The sequence below is a fragment of the Ammospiza caudacuta genome, chromosome 23, assembly GCF_027887145.1.
Source record: "Ammospiza caudacuta isolate bAmmCau1 chromosome 23, bAmmCau1.pri, whole genome shotgun sequence".
Classification (NCBI taxonomy): domain Eukaryota; kingdom Metazoa; phylum Chordata; class Aves; order Passeriformes; family Passerellidae; genus Ammospiza; species Ammospiza caudacuta.
The window spans coordinates 3,040,782-3,061,656 of NC_080615.1; the positions used below are offsets into that span (position 1 = coordinate 3,040,782).

Consider the following 20,875-nt stretch of genomic DNA (forward strand, 5'->3'; position numbering starts at 1 on the left):
GAAAAGAATCATCAAAACAATTCCTGTCTCATTTGCTGCTCCTGTGTTATGCCAATGTAGAAAGCAATATGGAGATTGTTTACCCAGAGTGATGGGGTTTTGTTTCTTTGGCCTATCAGGGCCAAGCGTGTGTCCAGACTGTGGGTCAGCAGACAGTCACAACATTTTGTTCAGTTGAGTGTTTGTGCAGTTTCAGTTTAATATAGTGTAATATAGTATAGAATAATATAGTATAATAAAATAATTAATTAGCTGTTACTATAGGACACGAAACAACATGACACAGACTTGCTGCTTTTTTTAAAGTAAAAAAGGGGACTTTTATTTTTCTGACTCTAACATTTATAGATTTCCAAAAGAGACAGTGGATTGGAGGGTTAAAGTGCCACCTCTCCAATGACACTGGATAAACTAACAGTCTATTCAAATTTCTCCTCCTCCATAAAAGAATGTAAAACAACAAGTTATTTACATAAAGTGTGTAAGAAGAATGTAAACATCAGAATGCTTAGAAAATCTTAAAAAATCAGGGTGACAATTAGCCTTCTGATATCATGGAGTCTTGCTCATCGTTCCCCCACCATCAGGTGAAATATGACCAATCCTGCAGCAGGAGGGTCCCAACTCTTCTCCCTGGCTACAAGGGCACACAGGGCTCCATGGGAGAAGGGCTTTAAACTGAGAGAGATTTGGGCTGGATATTGGGAAGAAATTCTTCCTTGTGAGAATTTCCCAGAGCAGCTGTGGCTGCCCCATCCCTGGAAGTGCTCAAGGCTTGGTTGGATGGAGCTTGGAGCAACTTGGTCTGGTGGAAGATGTCCTTGCCTATGGCAGGGGGTGGGTTTTAAGGTTCTTCCCAACCCAAGCCAGTCTGGGATTCTGAAGATTCTGTCATCTCTGTGATGTCAGTCTCTGTCACAGAGAGGGAACCAGATGGAAGATCAAAGCTGTATTTATGGTGAAGGTGGATGGGAGGGATGGTGACAATGGGATTTTCTGGAGCTTGAGGCTTGGAGCAGCCTGGTCGGGTAGAAGGGGTCCCTGCCCATGGCAGGGGGTTGGAACAAGGTGATCTTTAAGGTCCCTTCCAATGTAACCATTCTGGGATTCCATGATTCTATGGGTTTATGTTCCATCAAGCTCTTTTCCTGGCAAGTCAGTGCTGTTCTAAAGCCCCTTGCTGATGGACAAAGGTGGATGTGGATGTCTTGGAAAGGAGAGAGACCTAAAACAGCAGAGCAGGAGGTCTGGAAGGAGTTGACTTTCAAGCACAGCTCAGAAGGCAGCTTGGACATCCTGCATGTGCAAGGAGAACTTCACAGAGCCTGGGGACTCTCCTTAAACACAGGTTCTCCCTCACTGGGGCTTTTTGGGGTGACCTTGAACATGTGTTAGCTGGACATGGATTGTGACGAGCTACTTTGCACATCCAGCCTCTTTCTTGTCTTTACAAGTGCTTCTCTCTTATCTGGTAGTATTTTGCAAAACTTCACAAGCTTTTAGTGGCGAGACTTTTGCTAAGAGGCTGTTGATAAATCTGGAGTAGGCAGCAGGAAGGCTTTAGTGACGTATTCTCTTCCTTTTGACTGGAAAAAGCAGCTTATCTGCTGTGGAGAATACAGGTTCTTCCTCTTTATCCACACTGAAATCTTATCTAAACTGGTTCAGGTGGCAGAGCTCAGAGAAGGAAATAATTAAGCAAGACAGGTGAAATGCTGGCATCATTATTACTTAAGTGGCCCAAACCTTTTACCTCGTGTATTTTTTATTATTATTTTACCTTTTTTTTACTGCTGGTGACACATAACAAGGGAGAAATTGGTTTTTCCAGGTTATCTCACCCATCCACACACTTGCCACTTCACCCCCCTCCTCCCCACCCAAATATAAATCTTGTTTAACTGGTTCTGTTGGCAAGACAGAGAAATAATTAAGGCGAAGGTGGCTGCAGTGTTGATGTTATTACTGTAATGCAGCAGCCTGTTTAGTTTCTTTGCCAATGAAATGCAACCAGGGGAAAATCAGTTTTAAAGATTACCTCCCAGAGATGCAAATAAAGGAGCGGAAACCATGTAGTCAGGAAGAAATGGTCTCAAACTAGGAAACATTTCAAAGTCGGTGACAGTCTCTTAGGGGCTTTTAAGACCACAATTTACCTTTTGACTGCATTCTATTTTCTCTGAAATCCTTTATTTCCCTCTTATTTATTGACTGGAGAGACAGCACAGAAACGAGAAAGCGATTCTCCAGCCGCTGGTCTTAAAAATCCATAGAAGGAAATTGTTCTCGGGAGTGCGGATTTTTGTTATTGTTGGGCACTTCTTTTTTCCTCCCTCCTTGTTTTTAGCCCTCTCTGTGAACCAGGGCTTAATTGAATCACTTTGCCATGGAGAGGCCTCGAACTGGAAGGGATCAAGGTCAGCAGCTCTGTCTGGGAGCGAGAAGCCCTGATTAGCGGTGGAGCCATGGTGATAACACAGCGAGATAAGGCTCATCCCGCACCAGGCCAGCTCTCGGTGGAGGTGGTGTCTGTCCATCCACACACAGCAACAGCTGCTGAACCACAGTCAGATGCTTCAAGGGGAATCTCTTTTGTTTCAGGGATGTCACTGCAGGTTGGGAAATGGGCAGCTCTGTGCTTGGATTAGCATCCCAGTCTTGGATTAACATCCTGCTCTTGGGACTGGCATCCTGCTCTCCATGGAACATCCCACTCTCAGTTTGTTATCCTGCTCTAAGATTAACATCCTGATCTCAGATTGGTATCCCACTCTAAAATTAACGTCCTGCTCTCAGATTAGCATCCTGCTCCTGGTTTAGCATCCCAGATTTAGATTAGCATGAGACTCTGAGATTAGCTTCCCACTCTCAGATTAGCTTCCCACTCCCATATTAGCATCCCACTCTTGGATTAGCAACATGCTCTCAAACTAATGTCCTGCTCCTCATTTAGCATGCCAGACTTAGTTTAGCATGTGACTCTCAGTTTAGCTTCCCACTCTCAGATTAGTATTGTGCTTTCAAATTAACGTCCTGCTCTAGGTTTAGCATCCAGGTTTAGCATCCCACTGTCACAGCAGCATCCCTGTGGACACAGTGGCACCATGAGCTATCCCACAGTCACAGCAGCATCCCTGTGGGCACAGTGGCACCGTGAGCCATCCTGCTCTCAGAGCAGCATCCCTGTGGGCACAGTGGCACTGTGAGACATCCCACAGTCACAGCAGTATCCCTCTGGACACAGTGGCACTGTGAGTCCCATGCCTTGCCTGCCATCTCCTGCTCCTCTCGTGGTGGTTCCCCCCACCCCACACACGTGTGCTGCCCACAGGTTCCTGTTTGCGGGTGTTCCCTGCTGGGATGATACTGAGACATGCAGAAAAAGCCAATCCCAGAGAATTCCTGCAGTGCTGGCCTAGTTAGCCTGTTCCCAGCTGTGAGCTAACGCTGCTGCCCAGGCGAGCCCCTGGAGACGGTTCTGCTTGGAAGAAATAACTCGATTAAAAAATAGCGCATCAGTTCAGGGTCAGAATTGGTGCAGCCCTGTAATTAGAGCCTGGATTTCAGAGATTAAATCCTTTAAGGCCAGCTTTCAGTAGCTGTGTTTAATTACTCCTCGCATCTCCCAGCCCTGTCTTCACAGAAAGGACCATGTCAGGACAGCTCCTGCTCCATCCCTGAGGTTTCCTGCTTGTTGATACTTTTCTGCCTAATTCCTGAGGCTGCACCATTCCTTGGCAATCTGGGCAGGTTGGCAGTAAAGTCCTGCCCGTCCATGCTGCAGAGGCTGAGCCGTGCAACTCCTCCAAAGCATGTTGGGTGGTACCAGGACATCACAAGGATTCACAGTAGGATGGCATTGGGGTGAGGAGGAAAGGGAGAATCCAATCTTAGTGGTGCCTCTGGAAGAGCTGAAAAGGGGGCTACAGGTTCAGGAAACATCCTGGAGCAAGGATTTCTATGCAGAGGCTCCTTAGGTCGGGCTGCTCCATTTCCTGGCGCTGTTGGTGTCTGTCTCAGCTCTCCAGACAGCGCTTGGAGGTATTTGGGTGGTGCAGAGGCAGCAAGAAGAGTGGGAGAGGAAAATTGCAGAGATTTGAAAAATTTCCCTTTTGGAATGAAGGATTCTGCAACTGAACTGAACTGAACTGAACAACAATTGATTTGGGCAGACCTCCCCAGGGACAACACCAGTTCATCCAATCCCACCCCCAGGAAAGCTGCCCCACCCTGGGTGTGCCTGTGACCCTTGGATTCCCTGTACTTGGATGCCTCCCGTGATGTGCTGTGATGGCCAAGAGCCCCAGGCTCTGTCCTGGGGTCGGAACTGTGTCACAGGAAGGTTTGGGGGGATTGTGTCCATTAACACAACTGAAAAAATGAAACAGAAGCCATTCCCAGCCAGCTCCCAGCTTTCTATGCAGCCTCTCCTGTTTTCCCATCTCCCCTGAACCCTTTCTGATTTCTGCTGCTGTGGCAGGCTCCGGGAGGAGCAGCATTCCTGGATGTGGGTGGAAGCAGCAGGACCCCTCACCCTGCGAGCCCCGGGCACCACGCACTCCGTGTCCCTGCACAAACCCATTGCTGCAGCGAGAGCACCCTCTCCTGTCTCAGCTCTGCCTGCCTGGCTCCCTGCTCCTCCCCTAAGAGATGCCAGGACCGACCGAGGCTCCATCACATCCTGGGGTGAGGCCATGGGCACAGGGACACAGCAGCCCAGTGCCCACACCCTGCCCTGGCCCCAGTGCCACCCAGGGACCTCCTGCCCGCAGCACAGACAGCTGTTTAGGAGGACCAGGGGAATATTTAGGTAAAAAACAATTTCTAGGAGAGGTCTGTTATAATTACTAATTAGATCGGGTCATAATTATCTCTCTTTGAAATCCCATACCTGCCTCAGAATAGCTCCAGTTCCTCTTAACAATTAACAGAGAAAGTCTTTTACAGCACACCGGGTGATTACATCGCAGTCACAGCCTCTGTGGCCAACGCTGCCTTATTAAAGAAGGGCTGATATTTACAGAAGAGCATTGTGATCAAATTAGACTAAAATTAACTGGAGTAAATTAAGAATAAGAGGGTTTCTTTCATCTGCTTCCCTTTATTTTCTGCCACAGAATTGCCTCTGGGTTGGTTATAATGCTCTGTGTGTTGATTGTGGTATTTGACTGGGCAAAAAAACACAGAAAGTGGCAGCAACTCATTTCTCTGGTTTGCCTCACAGTGAAATCTGCATTCACATCTCCTCTCTCATCCACCTCCTCCTGCTCCACGAAAGCTCGGGCTTGAAGCCTGCCATAGTTCAAGCACAGGGTGGGGTTGTTGGTGTCTGTGCAGGGCCAGAATCTGGACTCCATGATCTTTGTGGATCCCTTCTGACTCAGGATATTCTGTGAAAATACAGGGTCAGAGCCAAACCTCTAGTGTTTCAGCTCTCCCAGCTTCAGTGAGCTGGGCTTGTCTAGCCTGGAGAAAAGGAGACTCAGAGGTGACCTTATCACTCTCCACAACTCCCTGAAAGGAGGTTGTCATCAGCTGGGGCTGGGCTCTTTCTCCAGGCAGCACTGAAACAACCAGAGCACACAGCCTCGAGCTGCACCAAGGGAAATACAGGTTGGATATCAGGAAAAAGTTTTTTACAGAAGGAGTGATAAAGTTCTGGAATGGTTGCCCAGGGAGGTGGTGGAGTCCCCATCCCTGGGTGTGTTTAACAAAGCCTGGATGTGGCACTGGGTGCCAGGGTTCAGGTGAGGGGTTGGGGCTGGGTTGGACTCGATGATCTTGAAGGTCTCTTCTAACCTGGTGATTCTGTGATTCTGTGATTCTGTGAATGAGCTCTGCCTGTGAGTCTCTGCCATGCCTCAGGCATCCCAAAGTGCTCATCCCACACTTCCTGCTCAGGGCATGGCTTTGCTCAGAGCAATAGCAGAAATGGGGTGGATTTCCCCCAGCGACCCTAAACCCAACACTTGCTCACATTTAACACACAGCTTAATAGCTCCAGAAAACCAAGGCTGGTGCTCAGCATTACCAACAATCATCCAACGAGGAATTGGGAGATTTTTTTTTAGTAGCAATGGGCCAAACAAAAGAATCATCAGGTGGTTTGAGGGTTTTTCAATTATTCTTCAGCACCAATGGAATTACTGGTGAGCAGAGTATAGTTTATGGGAGGGCCAGCTCTCTCTGTAGGGCTCCAGAAAATGGATGATCAGACTTTTGGCAGTGGCAGTGTGGTGTGGGTGCATGGGCTGTTGCTTTGCTTCTCCTGAGCAGGAGGCTGAATCATCCTGAAGAATAGTATAGCAGAAGCTGCTGGAGGGAATGAATAGCAGAGTCTCTGACCCAAGCCTTTGGATAAATCATCCTGCCAGTTCAAACCCATGAATCTGACAGGCTTTGAAAATTGTGTCTTATTACAGTTTCACCAGCTTCTCCACCTTTACCTGATTGCTTCATCCCTAATCCCCACATCAAAGCCCCACTGAACACGGGGGCCTTTATTGCATCTTTAGCCACTCCTGGTTTTTCCCTTAATCCAGGAACTCCACCCCAGTTCTGGTTTAGCTTTTCATCAGCAGTTCCTGCAGGCTGAGCCTCCATCCAGGCATCTTCACTCTGAACTGGAATTCCAAGCTGGCCTCTAGATGGGCAAAGCCAGGCCATGAGTAGGGAGTGGTGGCACTTCTGAAGTGCCAAGGATGCTGTTAATGCAGACAGTGCCATTGGTGTGGGAGGGAGATGGACACAGGGCACACTCCCCATGGGCTTTGGAAGACACTTTGGGAAGATGCAATAGCTGGGATGAAAGAAAGATGCAGCAGTTGGGATGAAAAGTTTATCAGTCAACAGTCCAAGATGCTCTTTTTCCTCCTTGGTTTCAGAGGAAGACACTCACATGAAGTTGTTGATAAGGTTTTAAGTTTTGTCCTCCTCTTTCCTCCATTTCTTTTCTCCAGAGAGGAATAAAGAAAAGAAATGACTGAGTTAAATTAGGTGAATAACCTTCATTTTTCAGGATTTTTTGTCACTGAAAAACTGAAAAATTCCATCTTGTCTGTCCAGAATGAAATGCTGGAGTTTATTGTTCATTCTATGCAGGCATGATGAGTTCTGATGGGGTTTTGCTTGCTCCTCTCAGTGCCTGCAGAGCTGGCAGTCAGCAGGGACCCCTGCCCTGCTCATGGGGTGACAGGACTGGAGGGGCTGGTGCTGGCAGTGTCCTTTGGGGGTACATGTGTGTCTTGGTTTGGAAAGACAGGAGTCTGCTAAGGAAGGCAGGAGTCTCCTCTGAAATGGAGAATATGAACCCTCCCCACCCGTCCGAATTGCTATAAAATTTAAATGGAGGGGCTCTCAGGCAAAAATATAGGAGTAGGAAATAACAGTTCTTTAATAGGGAAGAAAATAAAAGGATAAAATAAACAGGGCAGTACACTAGAACAACACTGACAGAGTCAGAACCCAGCCTGACACCCTGTGGGTCAGGGTGTTGGCAGCAGTGCCACTGGAATTGTGGCTCAGCCCTCCTGCAGTGTCAGGGCTGGTTCTGCTGGAGCAGGGATCCTGGAGAAAGGTGCAGTCTCTTCCTCTGAAGATCCAGTGGAAGAGGCAGCTGCTGTTCCGCTGGGGAATCCAGTGCAGAAGCCGTGCTGGTGTTCCAGAATCTCCAGATTCTATCCAGGTAGGAATGCTTGGCTCCTCCCTCTGGGCTCACATCTCCCAATGGGATGCTGTAGTTCTTATCAACCATGCAGGGACATTCAATGGCTGTTATCAGCAGATGTCCCCTCCCAAGGGAGATGTGAATGTGGTCACTCAAAGAGAGAGATAAGGCAAAATGCCCACTTGACAAAGGTAATCTGGCATACAGATGGTAATTGAAAACATCTTGCATTGCAATCTGGAACACTGTGATACTTCAGTGGGTGCCAGGGTAGAGAACAGGTACCAGGACGAAGGTTGGGAAGGGCAGAATCCTCCGAGGGTGTTGGTGGTGCTCCCATTCCTGCACCACACTCAGTTCCCCTGAGGGCTGGCAATGGCTGAATTAGAGGATTTTCCCCCTGCAGGTCCTGCCCTGGGGAATCAGAGGAGGAAAGTGGGTGTTCTTTATTCACATCACACCTGAATATTCATGAGAGCTGTGAATTATCCAGCTGTGCCACCTGGGCAGGGCTGGGACGTCTGCCTGGAGCCCCCCCCCCCCCCCCCCATTCCTCCAGCAGCCTTGCTGCAGTGAAGGAGAAAATTAACAGCACTTCTTTTGGGGACACTTCCTTCATCCAAATCACTTTTGAAATCTGGTGTACGTTGGGTGTTTTATTTGCAGATAGCACTCAGGGTTTGTGGGGAACAGGCAGCCACCTCAAGCCAGGTTTCTAAATCTATTCGACCCATTTGAGGATCCAACAAAGGAGAAACCAACCCTGCTCCAGGCAGGCAGAGCTGAAGCCCTATGTGAGGTGTTCTCCCTGCCCTGCTCCTCATGCTGCCTTTGCATTAGTGCAGCACAGCAAACAGTGAATTGAATTGGTACAGAACGAGCCCAGGGCAGGAGCAGCAGCATCGTCTTCTCAACTGGAATGAGTCATTTTTTCTGAAGTATTCCTGCTCTCCTGACCTCACAGCGTTGCTCATCCTGGTCAGGATCTCCAGATGATCTTTGCAGCTCATTGTCAGCTCTAATTGCTCTCTGCTTGGGCTCCAAACATGGACAAGAGCAGAGCAAGGACAGAGGAATTGCTGTGTTAATCCCTGGCTTTGCTAGGCCACCTGATGGCCACTTGGACACTCCTCCTGGACAATTGGGAACGGTCATCCCTTTCTCTTTGGGGATGCTGGAGAACAAAATCACCATAGAAATAACAAACCAATGACTACCTCAGGTGGCAAATCGCAGTGTCAGCCACAGGCCTAATGAGCTCCGGTGAGCCCCCAACAGGAGCTGGCAGGACTTAGCATGGTCAGGATGAGCCACAGGCTGGGAAATCGTGGAATGATGCTGGTGAGTGGCGCAGTGTGAGGGAGGGACCTGCAGGGACAGCTCTGTGTGTGCAGCAAAGCCACAGGCTCTGAGGATGCTCCTCGTTTTGTGCTGTGAGCTGGCAGGGTGCTGGTTCCAGCCCTGGATGCAGTGACCAGGGCTGGGGGGGCCACTGGCACTTGCTGGTGTCTCTCCAGCAGGTGGAAGTGGCACCTGTGTCCTCAGCAAGGTCCCAGTGTGCTGGTATTTGGGACTGTGAGTCCATCATGTCTGTGCTCTCAGGGAACCTACCCAAACCCACAGCATATGCCTGCCCATGGATCCCACAGAGCTCCCCAAAATCCAGTGCCAGTCCATCATTTCCCACACAGATAAGGCTTTCCCTCCCTTCCATGGTTGCAGATTGTGTGAATGTGCTGGCAGTGCCACAGCCAGGACCCTGGCATGTCACAGATGTGTTTTATGAAAAATCCTTTCCTCTCCTGAGAAGCTGAGAAGCCTCAGGAACAAAATGTAAACATTGATTATCTGCTGCTGTGGAATGCAACAGGTGCATCTGGGATTGGTCTCATGTGGTTGTTTCTAATTAATGGCCAGTCACAGTCCAGCTGTCCAGACTGTCTCGGTCGGTCACAAGCCTTTGTATCATTCCTTTTCTTTTCTTAGCTAGCCTTCTGAGGAAATCCTTTCTTCTATTCTTTTAGTATAGTTTTAATATAATATATATAATAAAATAATAAATCAAGCCTTCTGAAACATGGAGTCAGATCCTCATCTCTTCCCTCATCCTCAGACCCCTGTGAACACCATCACACCAGTGTGTGCCATGGGTGCTCTCCCACATGGAATGCAGTGGGAACAGCCCCATGTCACTGGTTACAGTGACTGGAGCTGGACAGCTCAACAAAAGCTCCTCAATGTGTTTTTTTATCTCCTCAAACAATCCTCCAAACAAGCTCTGGCACAAGGGTGGCTGTTTGCAGACATGTATAACCCTTTTTATTTCAGCTGGTTTGTTTGGGAAGCGGCTGCTGTGAGGCCCTGGGATGAGGCTCAGAAACAGCTGCACTGCACAAGTGGCACTCCAGAATCAGATGTCAGGTCCCCAAAGCCTTGAGACTGTGTGAAGGAGTGAGGGAATTTCTAGTGAAAATAAAACTGCTTTGCCTCTCTTATTGGTGTAGCATGCCAGGGTCATGTTCTGAAGCTCTGCAATGCTAAGGACGAGCAATGTGTTGGTTTTCTTGTGATGAAAAGCGCAGCTCCTCCTCGCCTCCGATGCCTTTGGAATCTGGGCTGGAAGAAGAGTGAGAGATGATGTGACAAGCAGGGTACAGCTGCTCTGGATTTGGTGACGCTCAGTTTGCTGGCAGATGTTCACCCCCATCCCTTCTGCTCTGCAGAAGCTGAGCAAGGCTCTCTAAACCACTCCAAGACCCCTGGGAGCTCTCCTGGCAGTGCCATAGCCCCATTTCTGGCAAGGGGGTAACTCCTTGGGTGGACAGCTGTGCCCTGCATTCCCTGACCCCTCTCTGGGGTGGAAAGCAAAGCTCAAGGTGGAGGGATCTTCTTGTATGAGGTCACTTTGCCCAGCCTGGGACCAGCCCAGGGCTCCTGCCAGAGGCAATTCAAGAGCTATGCTGAGTCAATCCACCTTTCCCCCATCTTTCCATCTGTCTTTCCAAGGTCCCCCTCCCCCGGTGTCAACACAAGCTTAATGAAAATGCAGCAGATGTTGCTGTGATTTCAATTTACTCAAGATTTTAACCTAATGCAAATACTAGTTTGCATCCAGCTGTGACAAGGCAACCTGTGCTGAGGCCCAACATCCCTGCCTGCAGATCTCCTACCTGTCCCATGGCTGGCAGGGCAGTGACTGACTTCCAAAAATCTTCTCCAGGAGGTTGTCTTGGGACCTGCCCTGACCCAGAATGTGCAACAGGACTTGCAGCACCTCCTGGTGAGGCAGAGTGGGATCTGTGGGAGACATTGAGCATCGCTGTGGCCTGGGTAGAAATACTTGTGTGTGTTTTGGAGGTTTCTCATGAAATGGAGGAATAATTGAGAAGAAGAGCAGTCAATAGCAAGTGATTCATCTGCCAGATTGAGCTTTGCTCTCCCTCTTAGGATTGCAGAAGCCAGCTATGATTTCATGACCTTATCTCCTCTCCGAGTGGGTAAACAACAAACCAACTCCTCTGTTGCTGCCTGGAGCAGCTGGAACATAGTCACAAGCAGATCTGCTTGGTTTGTTTGTTTGTTTGATGGAAAACAAACACCTTCTCCTCTGCCTTGTATTTTCACCACCCGAATTCCTATGTGTGGGCAGAGCTCCATGGTCACTGTGGTACCGCCAGGTCTGTGACCACCATCCTCCCCAGAGCATGCAAAGCCGTGGTCACAACAATGACCATATTGCGACCATGGCAGGTCACAACATGGTCATTGGGAGGCTCTCTGTGTATGGAGAGCACCCACAGCTCATCCTCCCACTGCCCCCCATCCCTGAAAAACTCTGCACCATTCCCAGCCCTCAGGGCCAAAGCTCTTCAGCACAGGAGGAACAGACCCAGGGAAAGCACAAATTCACATTCCAGTCTTCACCACCTTGCACTTCTCAAAAACATATGGGAACAGGGGACAACAATGTGCTTGCAGAGCCAAAGCAGTGGTTTGCCTCCTTGTGGGACACTTTTCAGATGGTTTTGGTGTTATGCAGACATCCCAGTCCATGCATGCCTTCCCAGAGACTCCTGCCTCCCTCCTGCCAGAATCCTGCAAGCCCATAATGGACTGAGATGGGCACAAGGGGAAGGAAAATCTTCTGTCACTGGAAAAAACACCCTGCATTTCCCCCTGTAGCAAAGCAGGGGAGTGTGGTCAGCGTGGAGCCCATCAGAAATCTCAGCCTGATTAGGAACAGTGATCCCCTGACACGGAGCAGCAATTTACAGCACCATTAGCCCACGCCAGAGAGACAGAGATGCCGAGATTGGCCTATTTTCCGCACCTCTGGAATGCCACACGGCTCGTGAAGGATAAAAATAATTAGCTGGAGCATCTCAGGGATAACTGACAAGTACCCAGGGGCTGGGAGCTCCCCCAATGTGCATTTTGAAAGGGAAGGAGAGAACTTTGCTGAGAGCCGGCTCAGGGCTGTGGATGCTGCCAGATCTGTGGGAGTGGGATGGGATGAGGGGAGCTCAGAGTCACTCCAGCCCTCACACAGGGCCCTGCTGCATCCTGGGCTGAGCCCCTCAATCTGCTGCTGCCAGAGGAGGTTGGTCACACAGGGACAAGCCAGGCTTGGCTGTCCCCTCCTGCTGCAGCAGGACCTGGATCCCACCATCCCTTCTCTCCTTCATCGACCTCTGAGCAGCCTCTCTGCTTTTGGACCTCGTGGTATTTTCTAATTATTAGGCTTGCTAAATGGCACTATCAGGCTGTCATGAATAATGGGGAGGTGTGGGAACCCAGAACATCCCTCTGGCTGTCCAGCATGGCCAAGACCCCTGCCAGGGGAATCAGAGACCCCAGCACAGAGCCCAAAATGCCTGTGTGGTTTTGATTATGACCCGTGGAGCAAATTACCAACCTTAGATGAAGATCTGCAAGCCACAACAGTTTAAGTAGAATAATAGTGAAGTTATCATGGGGTGAAAAAGTGAAAAAGTAGATTTTGGGGGGTTTTTGGTATGGGGGTTCAGGAGACAAGATGGAGGGAACTGGGCATGTCCAGCCTTTCTCCTCCTTCTTCTTGGCCTCCATCTTCTGCTGTGATGGTGGCACTTTTAGATTGGTTTGGAGTAGAAGCTCACTGTCTAACATAGGTGATAGGTATTGGAAAGTAATTGTAAACATTGTACAGGTAGTTTTTAGTATAAAGACATAACACTGCCCTGGGGGCAGGCAGAGTGCCTGGAGCTGTCCTGCTGGATGGACCTCGACAGGGCAGGAGAAAGAATTTTATAAATAAGGAACAACAAACAACCTTGAGAATGAGAACTGAAGAGCTCTAACTCATTCTTCAAGCACTCAAGCTGGGAAAAGAGACTTTTAACATTCTCAGGGTCACTCTGACAAGCAAGAGATCCCGACAGGGAGGGTTCAGGGACAGAGCTGGGAACTGGCTCCATGGGCTACAGGGATGAGTGGGGAGCTCAGGAAGGAGCTTTGCATCACTCCCTCCCTTCCAAGCCCTCATATCCAGTCAGGACCTCATCCTTTCCAGCCAGTTTCCCTCCAACCTCTATTTGGATCCCCCTCCTCCCAGCTTTTTGCCTCTTCTTCCTCAGTCTATTCTATTTAACCCACCACCTCCAGGCCTGCATGCCCTGTCTCTCTGCTCAGGCACAGAGAGAGAGCTCTGTCCCAAAATGAGAGCTCACAAAGTGATGGAGCCAGTGGTGCAGAGCTGGGTGAGACTTTTTTTTCATTGCTGATAAACTCACTGGGAGCTGTTTGTTGTATGAGTCAAAGCTGGGAAAGCATTCCAACTGGGACAGGACAGCAGTAGCCTTTATGTTCCTGAAAAAGGCCAAAAATTTCACATGAGCCTTTCCAAAATGAAAGGCTAGGCAGGGAAAAACCCAAATCCTGTGTTTTGACATCTTCCAAACCTCTCCTTTTGTGCTAACTCAGCACTTCTTGTTTTTAAAAAACAACCTAAATTCCTGAGTAGGATTTTCTTTCCATTCCAGCACAGTTTCTGTCCTGCCTTCTCCCTTCAGCTGTGACAGAGCAGGGCTCTGTCCTATCCCTCGGGCCAGCCAGCTTTGGGCTTTCTCACCTCTGTTCTCTTTCTCTTCCTTTTGCAGCCAGGACCCAACTGATGAAACCCTCAGGAGGCAGGAGGGGGATGGTGATGGATGCTTTGGGTAGTGCCAGTGGCACCTCTCTCTGTGCTGCCCACCAGGGAAATCCATCTCCCCAGAGTGGGAGCACCCTGGGGCTCCAGACCAGGGGTACAATAATAGTGTTTACTATCATTTATGGGGTTTTTATATATAAACTTTGAGATCAATTTGTAAGTCAAAGTGAGAAAGAGCTCTTGGATAGTGGGAATAATGGGAAAAGGTCTGGCAGAACCCCTCAAAGTGGGATTTCCCATGGAATAAAAAGCTGATACTCCATTACCAACAGCAGCATCACCTCCCAGCTTGCTCTGTGCCCCTGGGGGCTCCTTTGCTGTGACTGAGCAAGGTCATTTCTGCTGCACCCTGGTAGAGCCAAGCACCTGGTGAGCAGGAACTGGGTGTGGTGGATTGGTGAGCAGGGTCCTGGTACAGTGGGAGCAGCAATTGGTGAGCAGGAAGCAGAGCTGGGATGTCATTAGTGCTGTCCTAATTGCTTTGTGCATGTCTCAGTCTAAGGAGGGGAACAGCCCTAGGGGAGCTGCTGCTTCTCAGCCCATAACATTTCAGAGGTGTTGGATAGAAAACCATAATGAGAACTGCCAGAAATAAGAAAACAGTAAAAAAATCAAGCAAAAAAGTCAGAAGGAAACACAACTATTTCTGCTGCAGAAGCTCCTGGGAGCCATCACTCAGACACCTGATGCTCCCTCCGTTGCTCTTTCCTCGCCTCATTTCCCAGGTCAGGCCAAACCTGCTCAGATTCACCATCAGCTTTCAAGAGGAATGAGACCAAAACATTTCCCCTATTGACATGTTGCTGCCTTTTTTTTTGCTATTGATTCCTTAATTAAAAAAGAATAAAATTCCACCAAAGCAGACATTTCTCTGAAACACTCCATCAGTCAAAATAAAAATAAAAAAAGAGGAAACAAAATCAATATCCTATTAAAAAAAAAAAAAGCAAGAAACACATTTGGGAGGAGATTTTGGAGCAGCCCCAGGTAGTACATCTAGTTCCTTTTCTAACAAGTTCTGTTTGCTCTCCCTTCCCATGCTCTCCAGTCCTTCTTCTCTTCACTGGCGTCCTTTCCTCTGGACTTTTCCCACAAATCCCACCATTTCTGGCAGGGTTATCACTATTTCTAAAGGGTGAAGCCCAGGAAACCTGCCTGTTTCCCTGCAGGGTCCTGTGCACAGGCACCATGTCCCTAAGGATGGGTGACACCTCTATCTTTGTGCTCCTCTCAAAGAAAACCTTTGGTAAATCATGCAGGCAGAGCAAACTCAGAGCCAGTATTCCCAGGATCCTTGTGTCGTGGCTTTAAGCAGGATTCCTGCTTTTCCAGCCCCATTTTTCTGCTACTCTGCAATTTGCAGGCTCTCTGGGAATGCTGTATTAATGGCTCTGGCTCCATGGGGATGCCTTCACAGAGGGACTTGACTGTGAACAGCCACCCCAGGGGATTCCCTCTGAGCAGAGGTTTAAAGATTTGGGTAATTTATCTTAAAATGGGGCTATGCTAATGGTCTATGCAGGATGAATTATCCTGGGAAAGGCTGCGAGACTGGAGGGCAGACAAGGGCACTAAAGTGTCTGCGAGGCTGAACCTTTTCCCTGTGGAGCTGTACTGCAGCCTGATAAGGGATTCAGACCAAACCCAGACATGTGTCAATGCAGGGACATTGGGATTGATCGTGCTCCATCCTGGGCAGGCTGGGTTTGCTTTGCTCTGAATGTGTGGCCCAGCCACGTTGGAGATAAGGAATTGCACTGCATTGATCAAAGTCAGCTGATGGATGCTGGATGCATCCCTGGGGGTTTGCTCAGCCCTCACTGCAGAGCAGCTGAAGGTCTGCGGAGCCTGTGACCTCTGCAGCTCAGGGGCACCTCCCTGGTGTCCAGCAAGGGACCTGCCACAGCACCATCAGTGCTTCGGGCTGTTTGATCTTTAAATGCTCTGCACGGTGCTTAAAGCAGAGCTGGGGATGTTCGTTGTTTGCCAGAGCTGGATGCCCAGTTCCAGCTACACTTTTCCCAGAGGAGATGGTCAGCATGGCCTCCCTGGGATTCTTGTGTTGTAGGAATGATGGGGGTAGGACAGGACAGATGGACACGAGAGATCTCTGAAGCCAGGTCATGGAACTTGTGGGTTATTGCAGAGGGCCTGGGTGCAGGGCCCTGCTGGGAGCTGCCAGACAGCTCAGAGCAGGCCCAAAGAGGGAGAGAGATATAAAGAGAGAGAAGGCAAGAGCGTGGTAAAGAGAAAATGAGAGAGAGGTAAAGAGTAAAAGAGGATGAGGTTCCCGTTCCAATACCATAAATCTTCTTCTCTGCTGAATATTCTAATTCTCACTAACCAATCTAGTACAAGATACAAATCCTATAGCATTTCCATACAGCCTATAAGAATCATTACATTTCCGTAGTGTGTTACATTTTAAACCCTAAAAACTCCTCTTTGGGCCCCTTCTGCCAAGCTGTAGGGTCTGCTCTGACCCTTGGGCCTGTCTGCAAGCAGAGGGTGTTGTTCCATCAAAAGGGGATCACCTTCAGCCAGCCACACCATTGTTTTCCAGTTGTTCAGTAACTGAGAGATCTCAAAGCTTGCTTTCATTTCAATGTCGCTGATAGTTTCCATATTCTCAAAATCTTTTGCCAGGCAATCATATGTATAATGCTTTCCTGTTTCATCTTCCCCAACACTGTGTTCTGAAAGAGGGAGAGGGTTTAGGACCCTGTCCAGCAGAGCAGTGGGAGGATGTGGGGTGTGAGGCCTGAGGTGGCTCAGGCCAGGTGTGTGATCTGCTCCCAGGTGTGTTGAACAGGGAGTGTTTTCATCTGGCTGGAGCTGCCACAGGGGGGTGAGTCCAGCTGTTTGCAGGCCTGTGGTGCTGGGGAAGGGGAGGGAAGCAAGCCCCTGACAGATCTGGGACATGGGATTAATCTCTTTCTAATTTATGTATTTCATTTATTATTTCTGAGGGTGTCTTACACCTGGGAGGGTTTGGCTGGTACCCAGATCAAAGCTCCCAGCTCCCAGCCCAGCCCTTCCTGCCTCGTCCATCTCGGTGCCACCACAAGGCAGGAGCAAAGCACTGAATTTCCCTGAATTTCCATGTCCCTGTGGGGCTCCCTGGTGTGAGCTGCCCTCGATTCCTCTGCAGCAGCACAGCCAGGGATCTGAGTGGGAATGTCTCCTGGTGGGGGCTGGAAAGAGCATCACTCAACACAATGCACAGCCTGGTCCTGCCAGGGAAGGAGGGATGCAAGAACTTCCAGTTGGTGACCCGCAAATGAGAATGTTCACAGAATCCAACAATGGGAGGAGTTGGAAGGATCCAACAATGGAGAATCAACAGTGGAGTTGGAAGGAACCTTGAAGTTCATTTCATTCCATCCCCTTCTGCCACAAGCAAGGACCCCTTCCACTGTCCCAGGTTGCTCCAAGCCCCATCCAGCCTGGCCTTGGACACTCCCAGGGATCCAGGGGCAGCCACAGCTTCTCTGGGCACCCTGTGCCAGGGCTTCACCACCATGAAAGGAAAGGGTCCTGGAATCTCAGAATCTCTGCTTGTCAGAGTGACCCTGACACACGTTAAAAAGTCTCTTTTTCCCAGCCCAGCAGTCAACGAAGGAGTCAGGATTCTTTTGTTCTCATTCTCAAGGTTGTTTATTGTTTCTTATATATAAAATTCTTTCTCTGACATGCTGCAGGTCTGTCTGGCAGGTCAGGTTGAGGCACAGTGGCCGCCCTCAGGGCAGTGTTATCTTTTTATAGTAAAAACTATGTGTACATTATTTACCATAACTTCCCAATACCTATCATCTATGTTAGACAGTGAATTTCTACTCTAAACCACTCTAAAAGTGTCACCATCACAGCAGAAGATGGAGGCCAAGAAGAAGGAGAAAGACAGAACACGCCCAGATTCCTCCATCTTGCGTCCTGAACCCCCATTCTAAAAACCTCCAAATTCTACATTTTCACCCTGTGATAAATTCACTAGCATTCTATTCAAACTTTCTTGACTTGTAATTCTTCATATAAGGTTGGTAATTGTTTTTTCCAAGGGCTAAATCAAAGGCACAGGGGTCTTGGGCTCTGTGCCAGGGTCTCTGAGCCCCCTGACAGGGTCTCGAGTCCTCCAGGGCAGCCAGAAGAATGTCCTGGGTTCCAACACTGGAAAGGGACAGATCTGTCATGGTTTGTCTTTGTTTCCAACAGCCACAGGGCAGACATGAGCTGTAGGCAACATCCCCCATCCTCCTCTGGTCCCACATGAGCCCATCTCCATCAGAGTCACCATGCTCTGAGGTCTTGGGAACCTCTCCATCCCTCCGAACTCACTCTGTGCTGATGTCAGGTGCTCAGCACTTGGGAACAAGGATCCATGCCCAAGAAAGGGTGGTTGGGTCAAGAAATTGTCTCATCATTGCTGCAGAGTGGGGTAGGAGCTTTCCCAGCCCTGCTGGGTCCATCCCAGCATGGAGAGCACAAGGAAACAGCCTAAAACCCTGGGGAACCTCCACCCTTCCTAGTGACCCAAACTGAACAGGTGTGGAAAATCTTCATCCTTTCCCTCAGTTTGATCTTCCTGCTGTGCAAACAGCCAGGGACAGATCAACCACAGGGAAAAATCCTTCCCTGTGAGGGAGGTGAGGCACAGGGTGCCCAGAGCAGCTGTGGCTGCCCTGGATCCCTGGCAGTGCCCAAGGCCAGGCTGGATGGGGCTTGGGGCACCCTGGGACAATGGGAGATGTCCCTGCCCATGGCAGAGTGTGGAATGAGATCTCTTTAAGGTCCCTTCCAACCCAAACCAATTCTGAGATTGTACAAATGAAAAGGCTGAATCCTCCTTGCTTGAAATGGCAGTCATACTTCAAATCCTAGGCACAGGAAGTGCCAAACTCCCAGCCTGGCCTTAAGTCTTGTCTCTTCTCACTCTTTCCTGCTCCCAGTTTCCTCAGTGACACATCCCAGCAGCTGGATCTGGGTTTTCTCCAGCCCTGGGCTGCAGCTGGGAATAGCCATGGCTTTGGGACAGGGAATGGCTTAAGGGGCAGCACATTACAAAGCTGTGGCCTTCAAGGGAAAGAGGAGGAAAAAGGAAAAATCAGCCTTTCACCTTAAAAACAAATAAAAACAGTTCTTCCAGACCCTAAGGAAGGTAGAATCCCTCCACTCTTCAAAGTGCAGTCTGGGAATGACAAAGCACCACTGGGACGTCTCCAACCCATGCTGGGGTGCCTGGCATTAGTGAGAGCAGGCACTTCTCTGCCATATGAGTCTGGAACAGCTGGATCAGACCAGGAACCTGCACATCCCAGACAGGCCAGGCAGGGAAATGCCACAGGAGAGGGGAGGGCAAAGCCTCTGCAGTGAGCAAGTGAATCAGTACCGGGGCCACAGGGTGAAAATGAGATCCTGAGCTGGAAATTCACATTTCATTCTGTCTCCTTGTACCTGAGCACCACACAGGAGCCCGGGACTGAGGTGAGAGATGCAGCAAGGCTCAAAATACAAACCTCCCCTGGCTCTCCTCAGCCTGCAGGGCCTTGGGAAGGGCTGTGCCCATCCTGGCATCACCCACCCACCCTGCCCTGGATGCAGGCTGAGACAAGGAGATGTCCTGCTGCTGCACAGGGAGTGGTGCCTGCCTTGCTCTGGGACCCTTCCAGCTCCCTGCCAGGCCCATCCCAAGGGAAATGCAGGATTCAGCTGTGCTCAGGCTCCCAGGCCTGGAAGGTGCTGTTAGGATAGCAAATAGCACAGCTAATTAACAGAAGAGGTGTTGGCTAATGAGCTCAAGGCACGTGCAGCCTCAAAACAGATCCACATAATCAAGCCCCAAACCTTAACGAGCAGGTCCCAGTCTCCCATATCACCCCAGTGTGCATCACTGAATTTCCATGGCACCTCCTGGGAGGAGAGAGGCAGGAGTTCTCCCCCCATCCTGCAAGAGAGGGGATCTAAGAGCAGCTCTCGCTAGAAGGAGGGGACCAGCTCAGGGTTTTGCTCCTGTTTTCCCTTTTTTTCCTATTTTTTATGAACGGTAATAATTCCCCTCTTTTTTTATTTCTTTTTTCTTTTTTTTTTTTTTTTTTTTTTTGTCTCTTTTTTTTTTTTTTTTAACAATTTGAAACTATCTGACATATGGGAAAAATAATGAATTCGGTTTTTCGCCTGCGTTCTCTGATCTGTCAGTCTGCACCGGGGAGCTGCATGCAGGGGGAGGAGGAGGCCGGGGTGCTGGCCTACATTGGGGAGATAATGATGTTCCTGCTGATCCCCCTCCCAGGAGAAGGCTCAGGCATGTCCAGGAGGAGAGCCAGGGTTTGGCTTAGCCTTTTCTTTCAGCTTTGTATTTCTCTTTGTGGGAGGCTGGTTTTCAGCTACAGCAAAGAGAGATGTGCTTGGAGCATCTCTGCAATCTCCCAATTCCCAGGGGCTCCTGGATCCACCAGGGCCCTGCTGCCTCCAAAGATTGACCCAGGGCTGTGCTCTTTAATTTCAGCATCTCTGCCCATCACTGTAGGATCAGGGAGGATGCTGCAGCCTCTGTTCAGTCCCAGATTCATTTGGAGAGTTCCAGAATAATTTTGGCTGGGAAAGACCTCCCAGACCATCCAGTCCAACCTGTGACCAATACAAGAGTACTGAGTGCCACATCCAGCTGTTCCTTGAACACATCCCGAGGTGGGGACCCCAACACCACGCTGGGCAGCCCCTGCCAAGGCCTGAGCTCCCTTTCCATGGAGAAATTCCTCCTGATGCCTAACCTGACCCTCCCCTCACGCAGCCTGAGGCTGATTCCTCTTGTCCTGTGTGTTGTTCCCTGGGAGCAGAGCCAGACCTTCCCCTGGTTCCCCTCTCCTGTCAGGGAGTTGTCCGCCCTGAGCCTCCTTTTCTCACAGAAGATCCCAAAAATTTGGGACACCCAAACCACAGCCCCCTGCCATCCCTCCAGTGCAGGGGGGGTTGCACAGGACAGGCACAGGCCTTGGTGCAGGGCAGCTGGGCAGACCAGGAGG

The 20,875-nt window shown here is 49.6% G+C and overlaps 1 protein-coding gene across 3 annotated transcripts in view; it reads left to right on the forward strand.

Annotated features, from left to right (window-relative positions):
- The window catches only part of KIRREL3 (kirre like nephrin family adhesion molecule 3), a 412,450-nt gene that overhangs the window by 318,024 nt on the left and 73,551 nt on the right, over positions 1 to 20,875 (forward strand). The window lies entirely within an intron of this gene.